This window comes from Diceros bicornis, chromosome 21 (genome assembly GCF_020826845.1).
Source record: "Diceros bicornis minor isolate mBicDic1 chromosome 21, mDicBic1.mat.cur, whole genome shotgun sequence".
In the NCBI taxonomy this organism is placed as follows: Eukaryota; Metazoa; Chordata; class Mammalia; order Perissodactyla; family Rhinocerotidae; genus Diceros; species Diceros bicornis.
In genome coordinates this window covers 42,867,709-42,874,765 of record NC_080760.1, presented here as the reverse complement: position 1 = coordinate 42,874,765, position 7,057 = coordinate 42,867,709, and the positions used below count along the sequence as shown (strand labels likewise).

The 7,057-nt window shown below is 46.1% G+C and overlaps 1 long non-coding RNA gene across 15 annotated transcripts in view; it reads right to left on the bottom strand.

Annotated features, from left to right (window-relative positions):
• Positions 1–3,216: 3,216 nt before the first annotated feature.
• LOC131419616 (uncharacterized) overlaps positions 3,217–7,057 on the bottom strand; it is a 237,199-nt gene continuing 233,358 nt past the window's right edge. For 14 of the 15 annotated variants that reach the window (XR_009223296.1, XR_009223300.1, XR_009223309.1 and 11 more), the window contains one exon: positions 3,217–3,385. This is a non-coding gene — a long non-coding RNA (uncharacterized LOC131419616). Of the gene's footprint in view, positions 3,386–3,471; positions 3,904–7,057 lie in introns of all 15 variants that reach the window. The other variant, XR_009223304.1, reaches the window with a different exon arrangement.

Here is a 7,057-nt window from a genome sequence, read left to right as displayed (position 1 = left end):
TGACAATCTTCCTCAAGCAAAAAGAGGAAGATTGGCAGCAGATGTTAGCTCAAGGCCACTCTTCCTCACCAAAACAAGAAAAAACAAAAAGAAAGGGAAAGGGAAAAGGGAAGGAAGGTTATGTGAGCTGAGCACCTACTGCAGAGTCTCATTTCATCTCATAAAGACCCAGCAGGGCAGGAAGCAGAGGCTGGGAGAAGTCAAGTCACCTGCCCCAGGAGCTCACAGTGGAAAAGTATGCCAGACTGGCCTCATTCCTGTACAGACCCGCTCGGCCAGAGAACACTTAGCCCAAGAGGTGCTCTGAAACAGAAGCTCACAGCAGGGACGCAAAACAGTGTTGGGAGCAGGAAAGCCAAACTCCTAGAGACCTTTTGGGGCTCCCACACACTTTTCACACCCACTCACCCCAACCTTTCACCTGCAGACCACACTGTCACCAGATCAACGTGTAATGCCAAGACAGGGACCAAAACTCTCACCATACGTGGGAAAGCCTGACTGGGACCCCCAGGGAAACCCACCAGTGTGAGAATCAGAGGCTGTGACCCTTGTAGTCCTGCATCTGAAAGCAGGGGATGCGTGATCAAGGCGCTGAGGCTCACCGGGGAAACTCTACCTATGAATCATGGCAGCACAGAACCTTCTCCGGGCCTCCCTCGGAACCCACTGACACTTGTGTGTCACCATGGGCCAGGGCAGCTGCACAATTTCCGTGTGAAACAAGGCAATTTCATGGGTTTTGGTGGTCTCTCCGGATGCCTCATCAATTCACGACATGATGCATCTGCAGGTGACAAGGCTCAGAAATGCCAGATGAAACACCTACAAGTGAGTGTGGTTTTTACCTTTTTTTTTTTTTTTAGTGAATATTTGGCTAATTTGGAATCATAATATTAAGAGATGGAAACCCAGAGAAGGATAGTGACTTGTCTAAGAACACAGCTGGAATTAGACAAACCTGGACATAGAATTCAGGAGACCATAATCTCTTTCCCCAACACCATACTGCCTTGCTTAGAACAAAAAAGACCACACAAAACAAAGGAAAAAATAGATACATTTTAATTGGATAAAAAAGTAGTAAGAGAGAAGAGTAAGATCCAAAGGCAGTGCGTTCCTGGCCAAATACATACTCTTTGTGACATGGACTCAGCTAAGAGCTCTGGGATGAATCTCTATTTTAAAATGTTAAAATACATTTTAATTAAAATATAATAAAAATATAATCAATTAAAGTTTAAAAATATTTTAAAAGTGCCCCTTTCCCATCCTGACACATAGTGGAGAGCAAGCTAATACACTCTGTTTATCAATCCTGGTGGCACTGTGTAAGCCCTACTATTCAGAGTCTAACAGCTGAAAGAGGCTCACTGAGCCCATTGTGCAGATGAGAAGAATAAGGTCCAGGGAAAGGAAATGACCTGCCCAAGGAAATCTAACACCCCTCACTATCCAGACCTGTGGAATTCCCAAGCGCACAGTGTACTTACTGCCCTAGCTTCTGCAGAGAAGGGAATTCAGGTCCCTCTGGCAACCCTTAGCATTTCACATGATTCTGTCTACTGGTTTGGCGCAATCCCCAAGATAGTTGGGTGATTTTGATGAAATGTATCGTAGCCACGAAAAGATAGCAGTGGACATGGTCAGTTTGTCAACATACACAGGAGAAGGGATCCTGAATTATAATGCACATGAAAGCAGATAAGGAATTTATTTATTTGGTCCAAATAAAAGGTATTAGATCCATACAATATAATAAAACTATGTAGCAGTTACAAAGAATAAGGTGGCTGACATGGATATCACTCCTTGATATATTGCTGGGTGGGAAAAAACAAGTTGCAGAATAATCTCCTTATCACAGGTCTACAAAAACAGTACTCTGTGTGTGTGTGTGTGTGTGTGTGGGTGTGCGCACGTGCACGCGCGCATGTACGTACATAACTGCATTAGAAAGGTCTGCAAGTGATAACCTAAGCAGAGACAATGAGAAAACAGGATTAGGGGTGGTAATCAAAAAAGGATTTTAGCATTATTTGGAAAGTTTCCTTGTTTTTCAAGGTGAAAACATTCATTTACTATTTATGTAATAAATGATTTTTTTTAAAAAAGAGAAAAATAGAAATAGGATTTTATTCATTCATCTATCTAATTTATCTATTCATCCAACTATCTGAGCATCCATTACGTGCCAGGCATGAAACAAGATGAAAAACACAGCCCCTGGCCACAAGGAGCTTACGTTCTAATGGGTGAGGGGGCAGGTCTGCCTGCTGGGTAAGCATAAAGAAGGAAACAGTGCAGAATGGGAAAACAAAATGATTTCCACATTTCATGGGAGATCCAGAAGCCGAAACAGAGTCCCCAGTAAATTCTGCCATGGTCTGCCATCTTGGAACAAAATGATCATAATGACAGTCTGTGAATGGACAAATCTTTGGTAACTTTAAAGGGATTTCCATTGTCTTTGACTTCAGTTAGAGTTCACGAAGGAATACGATAGTACAAAGGAAAGTTTGGAATTCCCCAAAATTTAACCCCCACAGAGGGAGACGGTTTTATTGCTTTTTAAAGGAATCACTGACTCTTTGGCTGTCTTTATCAGTACATATGGTTTCCTCTGCTAGGCTAGAAATGGCCTCTGCCCAAATTGCTGTTTCGATTTGGATTTCCAAAAATAACTCAGGAGAAGCCTGCAGTGTGAAGGGAAGATGGTCGCTCACAGCTCCAAGGAGGAAAGGAGACAGCATTTGATTTGAATTACCTACGAGCTGAAACTGAGTGCCAGTATCTCCTTGTAGCAACTGCTATATAATTAGCCACCCTAATGCAATCCTTTCGAAACCAAGGCAGTTCAACAAGGAAGTTTAATTGAAAATAAAATTTCCATACCAACTATTCTGTCAAAGCCACATTAAATGAAGACGGCTGAGCAGTGACGGATTAGTGGTAAAATGGGTTCTGGGTTACGGGACAGTGGTTGGGACAGGAGGGAGGTGTTCTCCTATTTGGGGAAACATGGCGATGGTCTAGGCTCCTTTTTCCAGCTGCATGTGTCTTCTAGTCACGGGGCAAAACAACTCAATCCTCTCCGGGTCAGTGTTACTGCTGGGTCTACCCCTCTGGCCAGTGCTTCCCAGGCTCCTGAAAAGAAGCAGCCAGGATTAAAATCTCAGACATAACGACGGGGAGAGAAGAGAAAATTACACTCGCCATCCAACCTGCTCGTGATGAGACATGAGATGTCCCGGTCCAGACACGGGCTCGTGGAGGACTCAGCGACTGGAAATGACCTTCACCACTTGTATATTCCTCTTTGTCACTTATTAGCTGGGTGACCTCTGCTGAGTTATTTAACATCTTTGAGTAGTAGTTTTCTCACCTTAAAAAAAAAAAAAGTATTACATTTCCACACCTCACTGGATAATCAGGAAGACGAAATGTAACAATGTACATTAAATTGCTAACCAGTGATGGAGCCAGAGTACATGCCATCTAGCCCTCTAGATGGTGTTGGGTACTGCGTGTGGTGTGCGCCAGGGCGGGAAGGAGGACCAGGTGCTTCCTCACTGCTCAAAACGGGTCGGTGTGTGGACCGAGGCATCAACATCAGCTGGGAGCTCATCATTCGTGCAGAATCTCAGCCCCACAGAGATGAACTGAACAAGAATCGGCGCTTAACAAGGATTCCTGGGGATTTGTGTGTGGCTCAAATTTGAGGAACAATGGCCTCGGCCATCACTCAGGGGTGTAATTCAGCACCAAGTGACCGGAGTCAAGAGAAAGTGGTCTTAAAGCTGCCCTTTAAGGGGGAGAAGAGGGTTCTCCAGCAGGCTGTCTGTAGGGTGAACCATTTCTGGAGACTGCCCTCCGATACTGTCCAGCCTTCATGCTTCCTGCCTGCAGAAGGGAAATCAAGGTAGAGCCCGGGACCCCCCGAAACCAAGGGATTCTCCACCAACTCGGCTGGACCACTCCAGGGTCCACCACCATGTCATCACAGATGTACCCATGTCATTACACGTGCCCGGGAATAGGCCCTGTGTGCAGAGAGGACAATGACAGCAGCTGGCAAAGAGCAAATGGGAATGGAGGCCTTGTAATTCAGGAGAAACGGGGAAGTGCAACAGGTCACCCTCTCCTCCCTGCTTATGCCCTGTATCATGGAGCTTGTCTGCTGTGAACACAAGCTCACACAATAAAGAAGGAAACATTGTACACACACATGGACTTTGTCGTACACGTGCAGACCATCTCTAGAATGACGGACAAGACACTTCTGACACTGCCTGCCTCCCGGAAGGGAGACCTGTTGGCTGGGGAACTGGAAATGGGGGGACATATCTCACTTTCACTGCATGTCTTTCTGGACCTTTAGAATTTTCAACAGTGTGAATGTGTTCCTTGGAAGGAAGGAAGAAAAGAAGGAGGGAGGGAAGGAGAGAAAGAAAGAGAAGGGAGGGACATGTAAATTACAAAAATAAAAATAAAAAGATAGTTGACTTGCTTGTTATGAAGGATTAGGTTTAAAAGTTTCCCCAGGAAATTCAGGTCATGAAGTCATGTTCTTCGCTTACAGCCACACCACTTAGCCTGTGATCTTTCGTTCAGACTGAGCCCTTGGTCCCTCACACCCAACACACTCACGTCTGAAAATGCTCAGGTGGAGAAATTCAGCAGGGAAATGTCCTGTGCAGCAGAGATCAACCTTGTTTATTTGCCCTAGACCATGAGACACCGCAGAGATCCCACGCTCTAAAAATCCCCACGGCTCCTGACTGCAGTCCTTTTAGCTTAGATAGGCAAGAAAAAAATCTCTTCCGGAAGATTCTTTTTTTTAAGGAAGATCAGCCCTGAGCTAACATCTACCAATCCTCCTCTTTTTGCTAAGGAAGACTGGCCCTGGGCTAACATCCATGCCCATCTTCCTTCACTTTATATGGGATGCCGCCACAGCATGGCTTGACAAGTGGTGCGTGGGTGCGCGCCCGGGGTTCCAAACTGGTGAACCCTGGGCGGCGGCAGCGGAGCACGCGCACTTAACCACTTGCACCACCAGGCTGGGCCCTTTTCCAGAAGATTCTGAAGCCTTGGTTTCCAGAGCCTTCCAGGGACTAAAATGGAGCTGGGAGACACAATACTTATACAACGTGTAAGTGTGTGTAAGTGGAAACTGGGATAAGAAACCAATAATAAGGTAACGTAAAACCCTAATTCTGGAGTAAGCGGCACTGACTATGCTCAGTTTGTAGGTCACTTCCTAAGTCCCTACTGGGAGGAAACAGAAGAGAAACCCAATTTTAAAGACGAGGAGCTGAACTTTAGTGGTGGAATCAGGAATTAAACGCTGTCCCAAGGCACACCCTTCCTTTGCTGTCCCAGTCTCCCCAGCCACCTTGCAGAAACGATCACACACCTAGCAGGTGCTGGAAGCATTACGCTACATCTTCATGGTCGGTGGTTGGAGGCTATTTCTTTACAAAAAGTATCACTGGGTCTTCGGCTGAAAATTTATTCTACTGATAGGGAGAGAGATGATGGTGCTCCCTGGGGCCACGAAGCTACTCTCTAGGTGGATGGATGCAAGGCAGCTTCCGAGTCGGAAACCCTTGGGTCAAGTCGTGTCCCTGCTACTCACAGCTGTCTGACGTTTGGTAAATTGATCTCTCTGAGCCTCTGGTTTCTTCATTTTTAAAAATGGCAACAGCAACACACCAGCTAATATTTATCAAGCGTGAACTATGTGTGCACTCTGTGCCAGTGTCATTCTAAGTGCTGTTTATTCATGTTTATTAACTCATCGAGCACTCATAAGATACTGTTATTATTCTCCGTGGACAAATGAGAAAGCTGAGGCACAGAAAGGTGAAGGAACTGTCCCAAGGCCACACAGCAATTAATGTCAGAATTGGGATTCTGTAGGCGGTCTGACTGGAGGCTGGGCTTTAACCATAACACAGAAATGCTCTCACAGGGCTGTCAGGAGGGTTATACGAGATCATAAGAATAAAACGCTTCCCGGGCCGCCTGGCACAGAGTAAGTGCTGGATAAATTATAACTAGCAATTAATTTCACTTAGAAATTAATGTCACTTAGAAATTAATTTCTTTGGCTAGGCAGAAACACAAGGGTTTTCCTATGGTATTTGCATGGCTGATGAGGGGAACTTGCTGCTGCCGCCATCCTATTCCCTAATGGATGTTTCCCCACCTGTCCTCAGCTGGCACTCTGCCTTGGAATCAGGACACAGGCAGAAGCTTTGGCGCTCTGCCCCTTGATTCTCTACGTCGACCTCTCCCCTGGGGAGCCTGCGTGGAAACCTGAGGTGGGGCAGTTGGGGTGGGAACAGCTCTGACGTCCACCTAGCAAGAAGAATGACAGATTCCAAAATGAGCTGGACAGATCTAATCCCCAAGGCCACCGCCATGTGCTGGTTGACTCATCGCTTCAGAAGCTCGGGGCAAATGGTTAGTCACACAGATCTGGGGGGAGATCCCTTGCATAGAAGAGGAAACATGTGCTCAAAAAACCCGGCAAAATTAGAGATCTGATGTGGAAGACTCTCTTGGTGGCTAACAACCATCCACTGCCCTCTTCATCCTTATTCAGATACTCCCAGTTCTGTTCAGGTACTGGGCAGACAGCAATCTGCTCAGAATAGGTACACGGAGGCCATGGCCATCCCTTTCTCTCTCTCAGACCAGCCTGAGGAGGACATTTGGCCCAGTATGTCCAATGAGACATAAGGGGAAGTCTACTGGGGATTTCGGGGGAAATTTTCTTTCCTAATAGAAGACAGAGAATTGCAGTAAAAGGACCCCCTTTTCCTGCCTGACATGCTTTCTGCTTAAAATCCTATTTTGACAAAATGATGTCTGTAGCAAAAAGAGCATCACAGAGATGCTAATCCAGCACCCGGACGTGCTTGAGCTATCGCATGCATCCTTTCTGATACATCTGATAATGCCAGGTGCTGGGGAGGACGTGGGGAGACAGAAACCCTTGAGCACCGTCAGTGGGAGCGCAAACTGTACAGTCATTCTGGAAAGCAAT